At 38.7% G+C, this 7,358-nt stretch overlaps 2 long non-coding RNA genes across 2 annotated transcripts in view; both read right to left on the minus strand.

Annotated features, from left to right (window-relative positions):
- Positions 1-1,538: 1,538 nt before the first annotated feature.
- Positions 1,539-2,636, minus strand: LOC106818424. Its single transcript, XR_001395217.1, has 2 exons — positions 2,548-2,636; positions 1,539-1,835 (listed from the first exon to the last, which is right to left on the minus strand). It is a non-coding gene; the product is annotated as an uncharacterized LOC106818424 (long non-coding RNA).
- A 2,975-nt stretch (positions 2,637-5,611) lies between these two features.
- Positions 5,612-7,358, minus strand: part of LOC106818423 — a 5,730-nt gene continuing 3,983 nt past the window's right edge. The window contains exons 3-4 of the long non-coding RNA XR_001395216.1: positions 6,106-6,199; positions 5,612-5,699 (exon numbers count right to left, since the gene is read on the minus strand). This is a non-coding gene — a long non-coding RNA (uncharacterized LOC106818423). The remainder of the gene's footprint in view (positions 5,700-6,105; positions 6,200-7,358) is intronic.

Below are 7,358 nucleotides of genomic sequence, written 5' to 3' on the forward strand. Positions count from 1 at the left end.
TGTTACAGCTACATAGTCGGTGATATGTTACAGCTATACATAGTCGGTGATATATGTTACAGCTACAAAGTCGGTGATATGTTACAGCTACATAGTCGGTGATATTTTACAGCTACATAGTCGGTGATATGTTACAGCTACATAGTCGGTGTTATTTTACAGCTACATAGTCGGTGTTATTTTACAGCTACATAGTCGGTGATATGGGTCTGGCTGTATAGATCTCGTTAAGTGTGCGTCAATAATATGTCTTATATGTGTATCAATAATATGTCTTATATATATCAATAATGTGTATCAATAATATGTATCAACAATAATATGTCGTATATGTATCAATAATGTGTATCAATAATATGTCTTATATGTATCAATAATGTGTATCAATAATATGTCTTATATGTATCAATAATATGTATCAATAATGTCTTATATGTATTAATCATGTGTATCAATAATATGTCTTATATGTATCAATAATATGTCTCATTATGTATAGTTTTCAGATGCGGACGATCGATTGTTTACTTGGTTGTGTTTTGTTAATTTTTTTAGTTTAATTTTAATTTAGCATGGTGAGATTCAGTCATTACTCTCTGCTTCCTGCCTGAGCGAGCGTTTCTGCTCGCTTCGCTTTGTTCTCTTCATTTCATCATTAAATCATTTCATTGTTACATGTCTGCTCTGGAATTGTCTTGATGTTATATATGATAGTGGGGAAGCTATCAAAATGCATGGGTAGTAGTTGTAGCAGTAGCAGCAACAGTAGCAACAGCAGCACCAGTAACAGCAGCAGTAGCAGCAGTAGTAGCAACAAAAGCAGCAGTAGTAGTAGTAGTAGCAGCAGCAGCAGCAACAGTAGCATCAGCAGCAGTAGCAGCAGNTAGTCGGTGATATGTTACAGCTACATAGTCGGTGATATGTTACAGCTACGTAGTCGGTGATATGTTACAGCTACATCTTATATGTATCAATAATGTGTATCAATAATATGTCTTATATATAGCAATAATATGTATCAATAATGTCTTATATGTATCAATAATATGTCTTATATGTATCAATAATGCTTATCAATAATTTGTCTTATATGTATCAATAATGCGTATCAATAATATGTCTTATTATGTATAGTTTTCAGATGCGGACGATCGCTTGCTTACTTGGTTGTGTTTATAGTTATTTTTTTTAGTTTAATTTTAAATCAGTATGGTGAGATTCAGTCCTTACTCTCTGCTTCCTGCCTGAGCAAGCGTTTCTGCTCGCATTGTTCTCTTCATTACATCATTTCATTGTTACATGTCTGCTCTGGAATTGTATCGATGTTATATATGATAGTGGGGAAGCTATCAAAATGCATGGGATAATTTCTCGATTTGTACTTACTTAGTACTAAATCAGTATCCAATTAGTACTCAATCAGTACTCGATTAGTACTCAATTAGTACTTCATTAGTAGACAATTATCAATAGTGACTCAAAAATACGTATAAATACTCATTAATACTAATTAATTATGTTACAAACGATTAGAGAGCGAATGAAATAAAACACTTCATATTTTTCGTGTATTATACATATTATATAAATCGTCGTTGATATAACATTCACGCATTACACATTATACTGTAACATTTGCATTTTTAATTTACACGTGACCTAGCATGATTGTCGACGCCATCTTTGTTCTCGCGAGACGACGCGAGATGCGGCGTGAGCAGCGATTGTGGGTCTAGGCTCACTGCAGCAGGATAGGCTGGAATATTGCCTGGCAGATGTTACACTCCATCTTCTTCACTAGAGCGTAGCCTCCCGCACCCCAGTCCAGACCCCAACTGGAAACGAAAACGATCAAACAACATACGTTTAATTACCATATAGCATTGAGATAACGGGTTAAATGATGTGCTTTTTTATATTAGTGTACATTTTACTGACATTTGGTAGCAAATTACAGTAAGAGCAAAAGAATTCGCATTTTAGTGTGAGAAAGAGAAAGAGATAAAGAAATAAAGAGAGAGAGAAAGAGTAAAGAAAATAAAGAGAGAGAGAGAGGCAGGAAGAGCAATAGACAGAGAGATAGAGAGACAGAGATAAAGAGACCGACAGATAGTGAGAGAGAGAGAGAAAGCGAGAGAGGGATAGAGGGCGACAGAGAGAGAGAGAGAGAAAGAGAGAGCGCGCGAGAGAAGGAGAGATAGAGAGAGAGAAAGAAAGAGAGAGAGAGCGAGAGAAGGAGAGAAAGAGAGAGCGAGAAAGAAAGAGAGAGAGACAGAGTAAGACAATAGAGAGAGAGAAAGAGAGAACCGAGAGAGACAGCGAGAAAGGGAGAGAGGCCACATGAGAGAGAGGAGAAAGAGAGAGAGAGAGAAGCAAGAGAAGGAGAGTATAGAGAGAGAGAAAGAAAGAGAGAGAGAGAGCGAGAGAAAGAGAAAAAGAGAGCAGAGAAAGAAGAGAGAGAGAGATGAAAAGAGAAAGAAAAGAGAGAGAGACAGCCAGAGCAGAGCGAGAGGACGTAGAGAAGCTCAGGAATTTCAATCAGCACACCTGTTTCAGCAGCAACCCAGAACTCGACCGCTCTCCGTCGTCCGTCGTCTCCATCGCCACGATGAGTGACCAGCATGTTGAAGGTCCCCGCCTACCGTCAGTGTCCCCGTAGAACGTGCGTGCCGCCCGTGTTGCTGCCTCCGTTCACATTTCGTGTTAATCGACACCTGTATATATGGTGACGTCACACGTGTTAATCGACACTGTAAAATGAAGCGCTGCCGTCACACTTGTTAATGACACCTGTAATGACTGTAAACGTCACACGATGGTTGTGTTGAATGACATCTGTAAGGATAGCTAACGTCAAACACTGTTAATGACATTCTGTAAGGCAAGCTGACGTCACACCGTGTTATGACACCTGTAAAGAAGCTGACGTCACACGTGTTAATGACACCTGTAATGATGGTGACGTCACACGTGTTAATTTGACACCTGTAAAGAAGCTGCGTCCGCACTTGTTTATAATGACACCGTGTAATATGGTAACTGTCAACGTGTTAATGACACCTTGTAATGATTGGTCAACGTTCCAACGGTGTTATACATCTCTAAGGAACTGCCGTCACACGTGTTAATGACACTGTAATGATGGTGAACGTCACACGTTGTTAATGACACCTGTAAAGAAGCTGGCCGTCCCACGTCTGTTAATGACACTCTGTGTAATGATGGTACGTCCACACAGGTTAACTGACACCCTGTAAAGAAGCCTGCCGTCACAAACTTGTTAATGACACCATAGTATGATGGTGACGTCCCACGGTTGTTATATTATGACACCTGTAAAGAAGCTGCCGTCCACACGTGTTAAATGACACCTGTAATCATGGTGGACGTCCACACGTGTTAATGAACGCTGTAAGAAGCTGCCGTCACACTTGTAATTGACACTCCTGTAATAATGGAACGTCACCACGTGTTAATGACATGCTGCTAAGGAAGCTCGACGCACACGTGTTAATGACACCCTTAATGATGGTAACGTCACGAACTTGTTAGATGCACCTGTCATCGAAGGTGACGTCACCGGGGGTGTCGGACTGTAGATGAAGGATGGCTTCGGACGCTGGTTACCCGGGTACTTATATCAGGTGATGTGTCAGTCTAATTAGGAGGAATGCTATATGCGTGTACGTATAAGTAATGTAAGGGAACTACAACGAATCATGATGGGTATGTAAGGGGAACAGACAACTATATTATAGTTTTGGTATGTACGGGAACACAACTATATTATATCTTTGTAAAGGGCGGACACAACTAATGATAGGTATTTGTATAGGGAACAGCAACTATATTATATGATGTGATGTCTACTGGGAAACACAAACTATTATTATTATTTGGTATGGTAAGGTGATATCACTTACCCTGCTATTGTATCGGGTATGTTAACGGAGCACAAACTATATAGATTTCACTAGATGTCACAGATTCAACAGATTTACAAATTCTCTCTGACTCTATGTCTCGCTCGAAGAATGCTCTACTGTCAGCTTCTCGACAATTTTCTCATGTCACGGTGGTAAGGGTTGGTGGCTTGAGAGATCTCTAACTCGTAAGTATAAGGGGGCTGGTTCTGCCAATGTTTGTCTACTCTGGCTCAAAGGACCTGACTGATTTGGTACTATTAAGCTGGAGAGCTTTGTTCCCTAAATCCACTGATCTATGTACAAATGAGTATTAATGATGTTCAATCTCGTTCTGATTTGTAGATTTGTTGTAGTGCATATCTCCGTGTTACCGCAGATTCACCTGCTGTTATTAAATGAACTCAGACACTTCAGCATTATATTTACCAGTCAGTTAATTTAAATACATCTCAATCATGTCACCTTGCCTCACACTCGCCTATATGTCAGAGTCTATCATAGTAGTTGAAATTTCTTGAATCATTTATGCATTTGGATGTGCTTGGTTGCACGCCTTTCCGTGACCATTTTCGATTTGCATTCTATTGTTTTTTATCTTTAGATGGGAGCCCATTATTCTTTTGATTTTCGACTGCCATGTGAGGCGTACATAAACCATGTATAATTTATATTTTAATAATTTTCCAACATCCATCGTATTCTAATCCATAGTGTGCTCTTTACTATCAGCCCCATGATCAATTAGCTTTGTTAACCTTTTCCGTAATATGTTTAATCATTGAAGCTAGTTGTGTTGTCAATGGTAACACCAATATTTTTTCTTCTTCCAGAGTACTATCAGAGGTCAAGTTTGTTCCGTCCCCTTGAGCCTTGTAGTTAAATTTGTCAAGTCCTTGACTTATTTCCTATTTGCATGACCTTGCGCTTGTCGGGTGGAAACACAGCATCGGCAAGCAGTCCGTCCATCTTCTGCAATTTTGTCACAAGTCATCTTGCAAAAGCTCACAATCCCCGACTGTCCCTGATTAGCCCCTATGAGATCTTTGAAACAAGTAGATGGACGTACCCCCTGCGCTACCTCTGGCAAGTCATTAATGTCTAAGACGAATAGGATCGGGCCGCAGCTAACTGCACCTGGGGAATACACTGTCACCTTCCTTCCAGCTCGACATGCTCTCCATTCACCACTAACTCGTTGTTTACTCCTAGTAAGGAAAAGCTCTGATCCACGAAGTTAATGGTTCCAAGGTATTTTCGTGTACATTCCCATCTATGTAATGAGCGTTGATGGGCAGCACTATCAAAAGCTTTCATGAGTCAAAGTAAAATTCCATCCACACAGTCTCTCTCCATCCAAGATTTCTTTCCACATTAGTTTAGCTACTTCGCATCTAGCTCAAGAACATATACCGCCCACTTGATAAATTCTAAAAATTTTTCCTAACTGAATAGTTTATTACTTTTCATTATGGTTAATACAATGCTCTCCTGCGAATAATAGTCTGCTATATAGTTTACCTTAGCACGTTATTTCATGTCAGACGTCTCGGTCTATTGTAATTCCCTGCGCACTTCTTCCTTTCCCCTTTCTGATAGTATTGCTGTTACATTTTTAGGCACTTCACTCCTGTGGTATTCGCTAGGTTGTAATTATCGTCACGTGACTCTATTCCCCTCCGTAAGAAGTTCGCAGACGGACTGACGGCGTTGACGACCAGCGACTACGGGACCGTACTGTAGCAGCTTGCTCATCAGCCTCGTGCCTCTACCTCACTGAAGCATGAAGCACACACACCCAGGTAAAAAAATCCACACGTCCACATATTTATATATAAGTTATACAGATGGTGTATTATGTTAATGTATTGTATATATAAATATTTATATTTATTAAAATATTTATGTGTTATTTATTATCACTTGTTAATTTCCGGCTAGCTTTCTTCCCTTTCCTCTATTCTTCTCTCGGCTCGTCTCTCTCTCAATCTCTCTTTCTCATCATACTCTTTCTCTCTTCTATCTTTTCTCTCTCTTCATTCCATCGGACTCACTTTCTCTCTGTTCACCGTCTTGCCTGCATCTCTTTTCTGTTGTTCTTCCTCTCTCTGCCCCATCCCACTCATTATTTACCGATCCATCTCTAAGAATTAATACCGCTCGAAGCTATCTGATCGCGTACCATTTAGTGTCGCTATAGTTAGAATGATAAGGTGTTTTCATTTCTAAGTGCTCCACTAGGTTGCTTTTCCCTGCTGGCACTGCTCCCGTATGCCCTGCGAGAGACGAGAAACACACGATGACGTCATGAATATATATATATATATACAATAAATAAATAAATGTATAATATAATCATAATTTATCAATATTATCAATTATATTATGTGATTAATTATACGGCAATTAATGCATTTTCCAAATATTTGTCGATTGCCTACACCAATCCAGAATAGTAAGTTATCTTTTCTTAAGGAATAATAAAGTATTTTAATATGGAGGCGAATCTACCAGGAGCTGATATGATGTACTTATACTTCTACCTTATACTTAATACTTATAAGCCTGTCAATTATTAGTATTTGGTGTGTAATCCTATTCCTACATACATCTGGCTATATTTGTATCTGGTATTATATTATTCCTGCATACACTTGTCTATATTGTATTTGTGAGTATCATATTCCCTGCATCCCCTTTGTTTGATATGTAATTGTGGTGATTATATATTTCCTACATGACATTGCCGTATATATTGTATCTGGTGAGTATATATTCCTACATACGCCTGTCTAAATATAATATATATATATAAATATATATATTATATATATAGTTTATACCTGATATCTCGTAATGCGCTTTCGTGTTGTACTTGGTATCATTAGAGTGTAGTAGAGCCACCAGTAGACATATCATATATTAGGCATGCCTCTCTTACAAGATCACCGTTACGTGAATGGATTGCAGTCTATTCGCCTGATGCTGGAACTCTTTCTCCTTCTCTTTTCTCTTCTGTTTCTCGTTCTTCTCTAGCGCGGGTGTTGTTGAATTTTGATTGCTGGGCCAGTACCAGTCTGCTGTGTTTCCTATTTGATTATTTTTACGTCGACATCTGAATTGGAATACAATAAGTAAATAATACACGCATTTGGTTGTGGGAGAAAAATCAAGATAAAAAACGGCGAAAACTGAAAGAGTGAAAAAAGTGGATGATTGGAGAATGCTTAAATACCACTAAAAAAATCGCTACGAAAAGCCCAAAAGCCTTAATGTTCAAAATTCGACACGTCTTTTGATTTTGTTCATGATTTGTTCTCCTTGCACTATCGATATAAGTCTCTCGGTTTCGAATTTATTTCGTGAATTTTTGTAATCAGAGTTGTACGAGTAATAATGACGATGAATATGGTTGGAAGTGAATAGTGTGTTCTC

Source organism: Priapulus caudatus, unplaced genomic scaffold, assembly GCF_000485595.1.
Source record: "Priapulus caudatus unplaced genomic scaffold, Priapulus_caudatus-5.0.1 Scaffold2233, whole genome shotgun sequence".
Classification (NCBI taxonomy): Eukaryota; Metazoa; Priapulida; class Priapulimorpha; order Priapulimorphida; family Priapulidae; genus Priapulus; species Priapulus caudatus.